At 43.5% G+C, this 15,860-nt stretch overlaps 1 protein-coding gene across 3 annotated transcripts in view; it reads left to right on the top strand.

The window, feature by feature from the left end:
* ANKRD50 (ankyrin repeat domain containing 50) overlaps positions 1-15,860 on the top strand; it is a 239,834-nt gene that overhangs the window by 102,054 nt on the left and 121,920 nt on the right. The gene's annotated exons all lie outside the window — the stretch shown is intronic.

The following is a 15,860-nucleotide window of genomic DNA, read 5'->3' on the forward strand; positions in this document are numbered from 1 at the left end:
TCGGAATAAAGCTGCCATTAATCCGTCTTAGTCTGTACCACATCACTCTTGCCCAGATAGAATTCTGCGGACTCCTGGGCTTGTCCTGTGTTTTTCAAAAACCTCTTCCTCACTCATCAGGCTTTTCACACCAACTGACCATACCTACCTACAGGCAGATTTAAAATAGACCAGCATTCCTTTGATTTCAAGTTACTTGCTGCTCCAAGAGTCTACAAACAATGTCTAATAAACTGCTGTCTTCTACCTAATCGTTGCCATGAAACTTTGCATGTGCTTCTCAGATGAAGTCTCGGGGCACACCCGTTCTGCCTTTCCTTCTAAGCTCCCTCCCTCTTGCTCTACAGAGACTTCATTTCACCAAAATTCCAGGGGTAGCGGATGTGACATCACATGACCCTTGACCTCTGATGTCACGGGAAGTGATGTAATTTGACCCCACCCTGAAGTGACTTAACGGGAAGTGATGGAACACAACCTTACACCCCTTGACAAAACAGGAAGTGGCATCACTTAGCATTGTTCCTAAGTAAACTACAAAAAACGCTACAAAAAATATGATTGATATCACTATAATGTGATCTACATTTCATAAAGGAATGGATCACCATATGCATTGTTAATATAAGTGTGTATAGGCCCATATTACCAAATTACTGTAAATGCAAGCAGACGTCCAAGGCCAAATAATAATGTGTTATTATATAGCCCTTAGGCTTAATCACTTTATATAGAACAAATATACATACAATATCACCCAATCTGAGTTTGTACTCATTTATCAACCTCAGAAAGATGAAAGGCTGAGTTGAGGTGTTGAAGAACAGACTCGATAAGTGACTCAACCCCTGGAGTGTGCCGGAAATACACCTTTAATGAATCTAGCTATTATTGTATAGAATTCAAGAAAGACAAATCATTGTTATTCCTAGTATTTGTTATTTGTGGTCACTGCTCGAAGTGTTACACTTGTGGAACCCCCTCCTTTTTTTAAGAGGCCTGAACAAGAAAGACAGCCACTCCACAAATAAAGAGCCACATGGTGCTGGCCACATAAGAAAAAGAAAAGAAAAAGTGTGTTTTTTTTTTTTTTTAGGGCTAGCAAGGTAAACCACGGGTAGCAAGGGAGTCCTCGGGGGTCGCAACTGCGAACCTCATATGACATCCCTGGCCATGACTTTGTAATGAGCGAACAATAACTAAGAAATACATTAATTGTATAATGCCGTTTGTTCTCATTCATATACAAATGTCTACATGAAAGCAAGGTGCAATTATGGCCAGTTTTGAGTCTGAGGAAAGCACTTTCTGAACTCGACTACTCAACATTTTTCACGTCTTGCTTCGCGCAAAGGGGGGAGTAGGACGTGAAGAATACAGGACTTGTAATTTTGATTTCAAAACGTAAGAAATGGGAGCTTTGCCTGTGCCCTGTCTTTGCTGTTTCGTAACTGTCTATTCAGGTATCAAGGGATTCTACAGTGGAAAAAGGCACTTACCTGAAATCTGCAACCTTCAGAAAATTATTTTATGCCTTTGCCACGTTCTAAATGTCAGAAATGTTTTCAACCAAAGCTGATCACGGACTATCAGGCACATGCTGACAAACGGACCTCAACTCACAGTACTGTGCTACTTTTAAAAGATGCCAGCCGAAATGCTGGCTACCCACACTAAGTACAGCACTACGCTGCTCTCGAGCTAGGTCCGCGCTTTAAAAAATAACATGAAAATAAACACCTGTGTACGAGCGCGATACAAATAAAATATATCATATCATAAAGAATAAATTCAATATGGAGTTCAAAATTCAGAAAAGGACTGATTTTAATTCTTAGCTTAAACAGCCACAGAAACACACGAGATAATGAAATACATATTTTTATCTGCTACACCCACACACATTCTCCTTAAGTACAGCTTTCTTTCAAGAGATATTTCCACCCAGGACAAGCTATTTCATAAAGACCAATAACTATCTTCTTAGCAGCTCATTGTGGCAAGACACTGATCCTCCAAATAAAGGATCGTTTGCTTTAAGAGACTGTGGATTTTTGTTAAGGTCATACATGTATAACCTCGTGTTTCCGGGGTGAAAGCTTATCTGTAGAGAATCCCTATGATAGGAGGACGGATACATGGGGGCAGAGTCTCTCTCTCCCTGTTGGATTCACTTTTCTGCCCCTAGCCCCTCATCCATCTATTTACGCTACCAGTTGGGTGTCGTTTGCATACATTTGGAAATTCATTTCGTAGTGAGACATGACCTTAGCCAGGGGGCACATAACGTTTTTAACCCGAGGACTGTTATACAGAGGAGTCCTAAGGAACACTGCATTTAAAAGATTAATTGAGAGAAACGGACTGCTGCTATTCAAGAATGATTTCTGCTATCTTTCCCTTTTTCAACCGAAATAATTGGGTGGAAAAGGGTGTTGGGGGCTCTTTTAAACGTGGATTTTCAAGTTGTGCGACTACTTCAAATCTAAAATCTAATGACTTTGCAGCATCTGGTACAGTAGAGTAGAGTTGAGTTAAGAGTTCATTTTCATGGCCATCAACCAGCCCTGAACTACCTCAATTCAAATCCATCTTTTCAGAACGTGATGGCTGCTCCGCTGAACTGGATTCGGCAATATTGGGCACTATGTCCATTAGTTGGGTGAAATTCCTGTGTCCATCATTTCTGGCCCACCACGACTGATCCCTTTACGCTTGCCGTCTGCCGCCTATGTGTGCACCGTCCTTGGAACCTACTCCCTCGTACCTCCTACATCCACCAGCCTACTTGTGCTCCCCTCTCTCCCACCCCCCCTCCCCCATCCACAGTTTGGGAGCGTGGCATGCTGCCATTAGTGCGCAGACAGCCCACCGAGATATACAGATATAGCAGTGGCTCCACTGTGCCCCCGTGTCTGCGCTCATGTCCACTGCCTCCTATGGCTCCCGGGAGGCTCGCTCACTGGCCCTCGCTGAAACTGATCCGCTACTGCTTCTCTCCTCCTCACGACGCGTGCATTTCACACCTCCATGTCTCTCTGCTCAGCGTAGATTCCCTCGTTTACACCAGGTTGCCTTCGCAACCGTGGTGACTGGACAGGCATTACCTGTCTTTCCTTTTCCGCCGCTTTTGGGGTGCAATTGAAGCATCTTGCTAGGTGCTAAGGTAACGTCTGGATGCTTCGCTGATCGTTCAGTGGGGCTTGCGTGCATCACATGCCTGCACAAGAGATAATGCATATATATTCTTTTTCTCTTTTACATGTTTTTCATTGATAAGGCCCCACCGTTATTATCTTGGAAATAAGGCAATTGCTTCCTTTGATTGTCATAAAACACGACTGATGTTTACACCACATCAGTAAGTGTATAGGGGTTGCTCCTGTCGTTTCCCATGCCTGTGCAATTGATGTAGTTGTGTTTGCAGGTGTAAGAAAGATGTAGGCCAAACACGTTCAAACCAGTGATGCAAACAGTTAAACTAAGTTAAATGCCAAGACCTGTTGACAAGCATTATCCCCTGAGGCAGATGTTTTAATTATACAATTTTACTGCAGTATATTGTCACATCTCAACACTTGGCTGTTGTAAATGGGTTCTGCTGTTTTATATCGTTCCACGAAGGGGTTGCTGTAGAGTCGGAATTTCACATTTTAAAACGTATCTGATGGGTGACCACGGTGTGAGCATAGAACTCGAGTCCCCTCTCAATCCACAAGCAGCTTTCTTTTCTGCTTGCATGTTCCTTCCGTTGCCTCACACAGATGCACTGCCTCCATCTAGTTCCAAGTCCCCTAGCTTTGTATGGGCCTTTTGTTCAAGCCAGAAAACTATTTCCCCATCTCCAAATTTGAAGAATGACAAAGGCATTTGGGCCATAAAACAGTTTTTGTTGTCACTTTTTATGTCGCTGGACTAAGGAAGGTTTTCTTCGTATACCAAAGCCATACAATGCTACACTTTTAGTCCTCATTGTGTAGCGGGTTTGTTTTTAAGGAATGGGGGGCAGCCTGTCTGAATAAAAGCGTCCACAAGTGCAGGAGCACTGGGAACCCAAGAGAAGGATCCTGAGCTTGATTCCAGCTCTGGATTGGCCCGTCTAGATTAAGAAAGTGAAGGTGTCGGAATGTAAATATAAACTTGAACTGTAAATACATGCGGTCTGTAGGACAAAGCATTATTTCAATAACATTTTGACTCCTGAAGGTCAGTCAGTTGAGTTGATGTAAGGTTGGGGCTACAAGTGATAATGTTGGCAAGTAAATGCACAGAAGTAATTGCTCTACTAGTCTTTTTCTGCTTTTGCTGTGGTGTCTTTTAGTCGGCATTCGGTAGTGCACTAGTCTGCTCAGGCTTTCCCTTTTTATTAGTTTTGGCTATAAAGTAGTACTTTAGTGCCAGCTACAAGCTGAAACTTTTGCACTGGAGTACAGCTATGGGGGAAATGGCATACGAGGAGAGGGCCACAATGCTTGTAGGTGTTGGGTTATTTACTCTCCCCTTGACTGCCCCTGGCTATGCTAATCCCAGTGGCCATTCCCACCCACTTCCTGCCCCTCCCTGCCCAAAGCTTACCTTTCTCGGCTCTTTGAACAAGCTTTCTCAAGCTTTAGCATCAAACTTTGCACTTTAAGTGCCTGCAAGTGTGTTTTCTGAGAGTTAATGGTTTAATTGTGCTGTAAATGACCTACTGTTGTAAGAAAAATATATTAATCTGGTCTGCCTCCAGCCACTCGAATTATAAGCAGTATGCATGTTCTTCACTGAAGTCCTGTTAAAAACCAGCATTGGCCAAGCCATCAGTTCTGGTTTCTGTAAAGGTATTAAACAGGCATTTTCCACGCACTGCTATTCTATGCTTAGATTCCTGCACCATTTTTCTGCTGCTACCATTAATGACCAGATAGTACCATTATGGCAGTGCCTGACAACTACCTTTCCCATGTCAAAAGCCAAAACTATTGTCACAGACAGTGCTTGTTTCTACCATGTTCCTCATCCGTTTTTTTAAAATGGTGATGTTCTCTGTATATTTAGTGCTGCCATTTATTTTATGTGTATTTTTTACAATCGGAGAAGCCACTCATTTGTTTTCAAATGACCATGTATGTCATCTACCCCCTGCATGCCGAAGTTGTAGGTTGTCCTGCGATGCCAACTACATTTTCTGCTTGGGTACCATACCCTTGCTTTCTTTGAGGATGAATAACTCGTCCTCCTACCCATTTGACCATTCCAGCATGGGGATGGGTTGCCACTGAATGGTGGTAATTCTGCAACTGCCACCCCTCGCTGTCCACCATCCAGTTGACGCCCTTGTCCTGATTAGGGATCTGTCCAAGAATTGTCCTGGGCTGTGGGTGCTGCAACAGTGGGTATCTGGAGCAGACAGGATGTTGAAAACGAAAACTGCTGCTTTTCTACAAAATTATTTGACATTCTTTTAAAATCTTCCCTTTTTCAGGACCTAGACCTAGAGCTAAGACGTTTCTAGGTCACCATTTTCTAATGATTGTGCCATTGAAGACCTTGGAGGATGTTTCTTCCAAAGCATAGTTTATCGTTGGGCATCATGTGAACGAGGGCTGTATTAAAATAAATGCAGACATTCTGAAATTATTTTGAAGAGATTACAAAAAGTACTCAAATATAGGGAAGGTTTGCTACATTTCCTGGCGTTACTATTAAGCCGATATTAAGCGAGTATTGTGCAGTCAAATGAGACGTTTCAAGATCACAATCTTGGGCATATTCTTTAAGTTCATAATCTTCTGGATGTTAATGATTTCACTCAAATTCAATCTAAAATGCAATTCCATGGAAACGCAGTTTAAAATCTTCCATGATCAACTTGAAAATGGAGGCATGTTGGGCGCTGGACTTGAATGAATCCTATTTGTTATACTCTAGCTGGTTAGCGGCCATTGTAGAAGACCTTTACTTTACCCCTTGCTCAAATTTGAGGTTAGTAGCAACCTGGTCTTTGTGTTGTCTGTGTACTTTTCTTTTTTGGACTGTTACTTGTGGAATAGGAGTTGGGTTTATTTCTATCTGGTTTGAGCACTGGCTTCACCGCTCTCCGTTGGCTAGCTGCTGCTACTGTAGTGACTTCGTTTCAGGGTTCATTGCTGTGCTATGGCGCATTACATACTATGGGTGGTCCCTTCTTTGAGGGACAATAGGTGTGTTTTTCTGACTGATCGGGACTGTGAGAGAAGTCCCTGAGGAATTGGTGACTGGAAGCCGAGTGAGTGACCAGAAGATCTGTAAGAGGAGCACCTATTGTGTCCCAGGACTAGAGGGTTCCCTTGTAAAACACTCCCCCAACATACAAATATAGATTCCTTTTATAACTGTTTGTATGGCTTTCTACTGACTGAAAAACACCCAAGAAGGAGAACATCTTTGGGCTAGACCAGTTGTAGCCCCTGGCGAGCTTGTGCATCGGTCAGGAGCGAGCAGCACTAAAGACAGAAAGATAACAGGAAAGACGTTATTTTGCAGAGTAGAGGTTAGCGGCTTGGATTCCCCATGCTTCAGAAATAAAGGAGGTTACAGTATTGTTCCTACTAGGCGTGGGTTTTCACAAACTTCATACAGATCCCCGAATTGTTCTTCTGTGAGTACATTGAAGTCATACACTGTAGTCAAACATTGCAGGTTTTGGCAAAACCAAATAGTGCTTTGGTGGCTGTGTGTGGTTTTGGGTTGTGAGTGTATTGGCTCAACCTTGTATTTCCCAACATTTCTGTGCTGGAGTGTCTCACTTGTGCTCGTGAAAGACCGTGGTGCTTGTTATGTAGGAATGCTGCCTAAGCGTCTACCAAGTGCAGGGTTTGAAATTGCTGGGAACTATTTAGCTCCTGGATCTGGTATAGAAGAGCCTAGTTAGCTAGACCCTGGCAGCTACCAGGGGCAACTTTTGGCTCCGCAAGACTACTGGTGCCATACAAATACATCTATCTGGCATAAACTATGTGTCTGGGAATTTGCATAAAAGAAGCACTGGTAAACTTATCAAAGACATGTAAAACATGACTGACCATAGGACACCGTTATAGTTGCACCTCATTTGAAAGTTAGATTTGTTGCATGCTATGAGTAGGCACCTCGTTGTGCAACAGAGAGAAAGAAACGGAGGTAGGCCGTAGCAAAGAAAAGGAGGTGGCTGCAGATAAAAAAATGGTGTGGCAGTAAGGAAGGAGACAGCAATAGATTGTAGCACGAGTAGGCGGTGCTTGGCCGCCTTTCATCCATTTAGAATGTTTAGAGTGCAGTTAATAACTACTGGCATTGTCGCCCCCTCGGAACATTGTCTTCAAAAGCAGACAGGGAAATAACAATGCAATTTGCAGGCAAATTACTTTCAACAAGACACTTCCTTTCTCTTTCGTGTGTTTAGCATCCTGTAAAAAGCTAAAGCAGGGAAAAATGCTTCCACTTCGTCATAACGAAACCATTTACCAAATGCAAGCTCATGTTAAATCTAAGTTTGCAATTAAAATGCTTAATTTTATAAGAACTGTTATTGCAATATTTCAAAATGGCACTACATTACATTTAATTTAGTACCTCAGTTGCCAATTTACATTTCCTTCCCCAACCTATGGCCCAAATCCCTCGGTCTATAAGGCTATATTAATGAATTTACTGATGTGGCAGAGTTATAAAATAGTGGCAAAGAAGTCTAAATGAGAGGTAGCAGCAAGAAAGAAGAGCTGACAAAAGAAATGTGAAGGGGAAGAAGGAGAAATCAATGTAAAGTGAAGACTGGTAAAGCAACATGGCAAGAGACTGAGGATTCGACAGAAATGGAGTACAAGAAATGGCAACACAGCAACAGGAAGTGGGGGTTCAAGAAACCTGCATTAGTTGGTGCATACCACCGTTTGGGGGGGGAGGGGAGAGAAAGAGCCACCATCTTTCAGGCAATCCATTTATGAGGCTGGTCTTTAATCGCTTCTGGGCCATGATGAGTATCTCCTGGTCAGGGGAAAATCCTGACACTCGGGAGCTACGCCCGGCTCCTGCTGCATGAATTCCAGTTTCGAGCAATGCAGGTGTTTCTGAAAAATAGCGGTGCTGTTATTTAGCACTTCTGCCGGAGTGCTGTCCACATCCTCTGGTGCTTCTGCATAATACATTGTCTGTCCTGTGGGCTCTCTAATGTTTTTGGCTGGTGCAGTTTGACACATACTTGTATTCGTGCCTCTCGGGGGGGAGGGGGAGGCGTTTGGGGGGAGGAGGCGGGGAGTTCATGGTACTCCTACACCAAAAAAGTCAGTCAGCTTTGTGAAGATAGGAGTCTGGCTGGTGTTTCTTTGTGTACCTATTCACCTCTGACCCTTTTGGTAAGTATTTTAAAGGGTGTTCATAACATCCAAAAAATTGGATTCATGGATATATTTTACTGTACAGAATAATATGCTCTTTGGAACAGAGGCTTCTTGTTTTATGAATTGATGAAATGGTCATCACTTAGAACGTGGTGTGTTCTATTGAGAAAGGTAAATGTATGTGTATGTGGGTGTTTCTATGGCTTGAGTCTCTTATTTTTATACTTGTCTCGGGAGGATAGCTCAGTGCAACACACTCGCCTTGGAAGCAAGACGACATGGAGCAACACAGGTTCGATCCCCGGGTCTGCACTTATAATCCTCTAGGTATTAAGCACATTGTAAATAACCAATCACAATTAATAATTGAAGCTATGTGGTTATAGGCAGTACACCATTCAGCTCTCCATTCCACTGTCTCGCTTTTCACACATGCTATTTCATTGTTTGTGCCAGTCTTAAACTCGGGTCACATTGTGCGCCCCTCTCATGTTTACCTTGACAAGTTAGCAGCAATATGCACCCTTACGGTCCTGGGGACACATGTTGTATGGGATGTTACATAAACAGGAAAGCAAGGATGAGAAAGAAGGTGAACCCTAGGAATTCATGCCACTTCTGTAAATTTATTTTACATCATGTGTTTTGTAGATATGGGAACTGAGGCTGCTCTATTTACCAAGATAAAATAAGAAGTGGGATGTTTTGTCGCAAGCTCTATGGGGCTAGCGAGAACAAGCTATCCAAGAATGGATAGGGTTACCAAGTAAAAAGTGTTTTTTCGTCACATCAATAACTGGTGGATGCCTGCGATGTAATCACCTGCAACTCCACACCAAACTAAGACCTATTTAATGAACAAGTGAGTCCATATCTCAACCGGGCTCATGATATAATCTGGTCCCGGTCACTGCCAGCTGGAATTCCCAAAGCGATTATCAACAACACCTATGACAATGAGTGCCCCGGTAATGGAGGGGGCTGCATTGTGGGATGTATTGACCCACTCCGCTATGCTATACAGCATCACCCTGCCAGTTATGCTGAAAGAAACGGCAACAATGGCGGCAAAACCCTTGTGTGCGCCAGAAACCTACGAAAACCATGTGGTTCATTAACAAAAAGATGGATACACAACCTGCCACCCATGGTGCATGTGTGGTGGGATACAGCACACACTGCAGAAAATGTGCCAGTGGGCTCCATGACCAGCAAACACAGTGCAGAGAGAGAAGCAGAGCTTTGCAAATGAAACTCCAAAATGTGCCTGCTAATGACATTTGCTTTGTTGCTAAAAACCACCAAAATGCCTATACACAACACTTCTCAACATTTAAAATCCTCTTTGGTGCTCAAATTCATGTAATCTAATGAAGCGTTGCGAACACAGTCCTAATGGGAAGAGCAAAACATTCTTCAGAAAAACTGTATTGCCTGTAAACTGACAACCTCTGTCAGAATCTGTGTGCAGTACCATGGGCTACCTGTGAATGACAGCTGTCAGATGAGCTCCTTATGAAACTTCAAAGAATTTAAAAGATTTAAACTAAAAGTCTGCTTGATTAGTAAACATATAAAAGGGATTGTTGCCAAAAAGGAATACAGATCTTAGTTGTGTTTTTGATCCCACAGATTTTAAGGCTAAGAAAGTAATGTATTTATGTTTGATGCAACACATTTGGTTTTGCTGTATTTAAGAAGTTAATTAGCCTGGCTGAGCTGCCAGAAGTTGAAAAACAGGTTTTTCCACCCAAGAGGAGGGGCTTCCTCTCAGCAGAAACTCACTGAGAGGTGCTAACCACGGGTTAGCACAGACTTTCGTCTATAGAAAGAGAAGGAACAATGACAGAGCTTCAGCCCAGGAAACAGAGGTGTAAAGGTGGTTGTAAATGGCTCCTGGAAGGAACAAACAAGGAGGGTGCTGCTCCTGGACTGTAGGGAGACAAAAAGGGGAAGAACTGTGACCCATAGTATATTTGCATTGTCTTATTCCTATCTCAAACCCATCCTATCTTTCGTTCAGAACAAGTATTGTTAGAACTATCTTTGCGCTGACTTCTTTCTCATCTGAAGAAGTAGAGTATCTACAATAGGCAGGTTACGCTGATCAGGTGACTGTAAGATCCCTCTGTGGTAGTCTCTTTTTCATAGTCATCAACTAGTGTAAGCAAACCCATTTGTCATTTTCAAAAGTGCATTTCTGTTTTCCATTCTCGCGCCTATCTCGCAAAAACGACTCTTACTAAAACCTCTATGACTCCCTCAGTTTTTATGATCAAAACGAAACGAAACTCCTACTTGTACCTAACACTCATAGCTATCCATAGAACCCAAAACCGCATTGCAAAACAGTGCGATTCGCCCTTTATCGCGAATATCTCGCAAGGAAAAGTTTGCAGCGAATTACAATTCTGAAAGGTTTTTACATGTGTGAAATAGCTTTCATTTGTTTCCGACTTGGACTTTAAGATTTCAAATGTTTTCTTTGGACTAAATCATTGCTTTGATTGTGTGCAACTGTTCGAAGCGGCTCCCATAGGAATTTGCAACAATTTAAGTATTTTTGACCATATTAGCCGTTTTTGCTCAGTCAATTCCAAAGACAATTTTAAAGCCAATTTGACAGCTGAAAAGTCCATTCTGTTTTTCCTCTTGTGTTTGATGGGGGAAGGCAGGACTGATATTGTGTTTGATTTGTGCTATTCCTGAATACCTGCTCTCTCCTCCCATCTCTTGACATTGCCTATTGGGGGGTTGAGGGGTGTTGCAGGGGGAACCTCTAACCATAGTGCCATCTATACCAAACCAACCCAAAAGTATTCTTTTCTGTGCTGCATATGTTTCTGGTGCTCATTACTTGATTCCTAGTGTATTAAAGATATTCTTCTGTGTTCTGTCAACCCATTGGTGATTGTTGCATACCTATTAAAACATATTGTGATTAAAATTTAAATGCATAAATAAATATTTACCTTTGCAAACTGGCCTGATTCCTGGTTCAGTGTGACCGGGGGGGTCTCGGGAGAAGGGTGTGATATGAGTGGTGTATAATTCAGAATATTGAACTTATAGATGAAATAAGTAAGGGTTTCCGTTGTGCACTACACACTGGGCTTGACTTGTGTGTGTGCCGGATTGAAATCACTTACAGCATCTGTGTAAAATTGTTATGCATTATAGCCATTTCTGTATTCTTGGTATTAAGCCTTCTCAAGTCATAACACAAACGCATATCTTCATCCCCACAGCTCTGCACCTGCCAAAATATTATTCTACTGCTTGGCACAAAGTTGATATCTGAAACACAAAATCTGCCCATCATTTATAGGCAATGGGAGGTTGCTTTTGATAGTCCTCCTGAATATGAAAACCAGTATTTGAGGGGTGTGCAAGAAACGTTGCACTCGTGTCAAGCAGAATATTGTGGATTGGATTGAATGCTTAGTCATCGGAAATACCCGGATGATATGTTCAAAAGAAATGGAAAATACAACCATTAAATGAAAGAGGGTGCAATGGAATATCAGACCTAGTGTGTTACCTTCTTGGTGTGTGTAGAACAAAACGAACACTGGTTAGCCCAAGTTCTTTGAAATTGGAGAACCTTTTTAGGTAAAGCAAAGGATAGTTGAGCTAATGAAAAATTAAAACCTCTGAGGACTAATTGGTGAGAGCCTGGGTCCAGTGTTCTGCTAACAAGATCATTTGTCATAATAAAGAAATGAGTGAAGCATCTTTTGTGGATTGCCGAACAGACTCTTGGATCCATCTGCCTTTTAGTGTGGTGAGGAGGATAAAGGTGCCTGGCAAATTCAGTCAGTGATTCAGATTGGGGTGGGGTGTTCTTCTCTTCCTCCATTATCTTCATGATCCTGCCCTAACCTGGCTCTTTTTGAGGGGAATTTGTCTTGTGTTCAATCATTTAATACAGCATCTTTCACTGATGCCTGATCGTTTTTCTTACCAACTGGGCAAAACAGGATTCCATCTGCAGGCTTGATGGGTGTGAATCTTTCACATGCAAAATCACGTTTACTCTTGTCGTTCTTCCTGTGTAATTGAGTACCATGATGTGTTCTTATTTGAATCGTGGGTCTAGCAAGGCATGTAAACAGCCACGGTGTGATATCTGAGTATTTAATATGGAGCTGGTTGTGACATGGGACCTTAGTTCCTATTTCTGTGCACTCAACAAACTGCTTTGAGAATTCACTAGCTTTGTAGTGCATGGTTACTGCATCACACCAAATACCCTGAAGAACTATGGCTTTGCAGGAGGATGTCCATGTCAGGACCCCATGAGGTGTGCCTTGGGCCAACCATGACATGAAGGCTGTGGTACCTGCCAGTCCATTCACACCATTACCCTCTGAGAGTGTGCTTATAAACGTTTCACCACTCTACATGAAGGTTGGAAGCAGACCTCTTTTAAGTCCACATCTTTGGAGCCATTTGCCAACAAGTACTGTGTCCCCGTGAAAGAACCAGAGTAGTCCTGTCTCATGAAGAATCCAGGAAAGACTAAAAGAAGAAGCATAAATAATACAGAGGTCCCGCTTTCCCATTGCTGTTCAAAATGGTACTCTTCGTACTCCAGGAAGGAACCTAGTCACTCCTACTCTAGGGTTAATTAATTATATTTTCAGAAGAATCCGACCTGCTAAGGAACAGGTACAGTTCCCCACCAGCTCCTTCACCACAGAGCAGTGTGAAGTATTCAGGCATAAGATGGTCCACTTTGTTAAGATACCAACAGCTTTGATCTCCAGTGAGGCAACCATGGACCACTGCTCCTTCTTAGGCCATTTTAGGTACCGCTTCAAGCGGCAACTGCATGTCTGATGACTCAGTTCTATCCCCAGTTGTGAAGACTCCTCCCCTGCCGTGCTACTTGGCTTAGCACTCAGACACTAAAGCATCCACACAGGACTCCTCTGCTTTGGCTGCAATGCCGAAAACTAGATGAGTCATGCTCCAGAACGCAGTTATTCCCAAAAATGCATCAAATCTTCGGTGGAGAAGTTTGCCTTTTCACTTATGGGTTAAACTAAAGGACTCTGCAGGGGAGGAGGACTTTCCTTGGCTGTTCTAGAGGTAGGATGATGTTTTAACCGCTTTGGCCTCAGACTTGCTTGATGCAGGCAGATTGTGCACTATGCCTGATACTGATTTCATGCAAGCCTCTGTTTATGGAAAGCCTCATATGTAATTTCACGCAACAAATAAGGCTGTGGAGGCGCTAGATGCCTGGTCCAATAAAACCACACAGGCATTCTGGAAAAAGATCCTCCTAGACACTTCTTCCTTTCTATCCCGCTGTTTATGACCCTATCAAGGCGGTTTGGCTGAAAGCTGCGTGGACACTGGCTGTAGAGTGGGATCTTCCAAAAACTGTATCACTTGCCCTCAGGGATCATGGGTTTCTTTCCACCCAACCCTTCACAGGAATCCTGGTCTAGGCATCCATTGTGGGGTCTATGGCGTATACATTTTCAACCTTAACCCTTGAAAGGGTTAGCAAAATACTCAATGGTATGGGTTGCACATCAGCCAGACCTGCACTGTGTGCCGTGAATGTTTCCTGTGTCCTGGCTATATATTCCCACCCTTTGTGGAGTGTCATCTCTGAGGCAGTTGAAAATCTACCCATGGCCAAGATAAACAAACGCTTCACTGCCTTGGTGAAAGATGGCATTGAGGTGCCTCAGCAAATCTTGCAATCTGTCCTGGGCACAGCTGATTGTGTACCTGTGTTTAATGGGCACAGCACATGGACGGTGCTTCAGAGACGCTCCTAGCTGGTTTCCCAGGATATCTAGACCAAACCCCTGTATATATCCTTTGACAGTCCCATCTTCTAAGGCCGATTAGTTGGAGATGTTTAAAGCTTCCAAAGCCCTAGCCCAGGCCCTTGGCTTGGCCGTTCATCTGCCTTCTGTCCCCTCTTTCTTGGCAGTCTGGGCATTGATTTTGGTACATCCCACCTTTGCCCATAAGAAACGATAGGTCCGGCATCATTCAGCAAGCAGCCCCACAGTGTTTCCCACATTTCGGCAGAGGTATCCTGAGTGACTGTGTTTCTGACTCCATGGTCCCCTCTTCCCCCCCCCCCCCAGGTCGAAAACCACTTAAATTTAGACTATGTACTTTTGGGAGGTTGTCCGTGTAGATCAAGAAGTGAACCCGCACCACCCATGATGCCTGCTCTTTACAGATCGAGTCCGTGCTACTGCCCCACTTTCTTCCACCACCCAAGACTATCCTTCGTCCTGTCCTTTGTATCCCTAGACCCCCCTCCCTTTGAGAAGGAAATTCAACAATTGCCTCGGATTGTGGAAGGGGTTTGAACTCCCTTTACTTTCTGGTTCTAAAAGCGGAAGGGGATCTGCGTCCTATCATGTGTTTGAGGGTTATGAATTTATACCTACTCAAATTCACGATGGTTATGCTGGCCCCATAATCCAGAGCCTCAAACACAGGGATAGTTTGATCTTTCCAATTCTCAATAGGCCCCTGCGGTTCATAGTATGGCATGCCAAATACCAGTTTATGGTGGTAGCTTTTCCTCACCTTCAAGGCTCTTCACCAAGTTGTTGGCTGTGGTAGCTCCTCATCCCTGGGGGAGGGAGACATTGATTTACCTTTCCCTACCAGAGTGACTTGCTTATTCAGGCTCGCCCCCAAAGCTAGTGGCAGCCCACATGTACCTCTCTTGCGGTCTGCTTTGTAGCATGGGCTTCTTGCCCAATCAACTTCAAGAAATATGAGGTCATGCCCTCTTTCACTCTGATTCGTCAGATCGATTCTGGAAATGTGCTAACGTAGGGCTTTTCCTCCTAAGGACACAGTGGTGAACATCCTACTGTTGTTGCAAGCCTTCCAATCACAGAGACTTGTCACGGCCTCTTCCTTTCTGCATCTTCTCGGTCTTGTGGCCGCCTGCATTTTTGTGGTGCCAGAGACTTGGTTGCGCATTTGATCCACCCATTGGTGACTTTGTCGAAATTGCTCTGTTACAGGGCAACATGACTGACTTTTTATATCTCTAGAACAAAGTATCAGAGGGCTTCCTGTGGTGGGCCCACAGATACTACCTCCTAAGGGGAGAGCCTTTTTCGGAAACCTTTGCCTCATTAAACAATAGTCACAGATACTGCCTTGAAAGGCTGGGGAGCAATTGGGCAATCTGAGTGTGATTATGGCCTACCGCTCGGGCAGGGAAAACCTTGAACCTCCAGGAAATGCAGGTCATCACACTAGCCCTCTTTTCTTTCATTATCTGCACAGGACCGGCTTGTCCAGATTCTGACCAACAGCAAGAATGCCATGAATTGCTTCAACAAGGGAGGTGAAGAGAATGTGGTTGCAGACTAATTGAGCAGGCATTCCCCAGTCTGAAACAACAGATTGAAACAACAGATTTTCATCTCTTGGGTGTGGGCATCCCATGGACCTATTCTCCAGTAAGAATCGGAAGTGCAAGTTGTTGTGCTCCAAAGAATTTCCTCTGTGGGAAACACCAGA

Source organism: Ambystoma mexicanum, chromosome 6q (genome assembly GCF_040938575.1).
Source record: "Ambystoma mexicanum isolate Mex_15411 chromosome 6q, UKY_AmexF1_1, whole genome shotgun sequence".
Taxonomy (NCBI): domain Eukaryota; kingdom Metazoa; phylum Chordata; class Amphibia; order Caudata; family Ambystomatidae; genus Ambystoma; species Ambystoma mexicanum.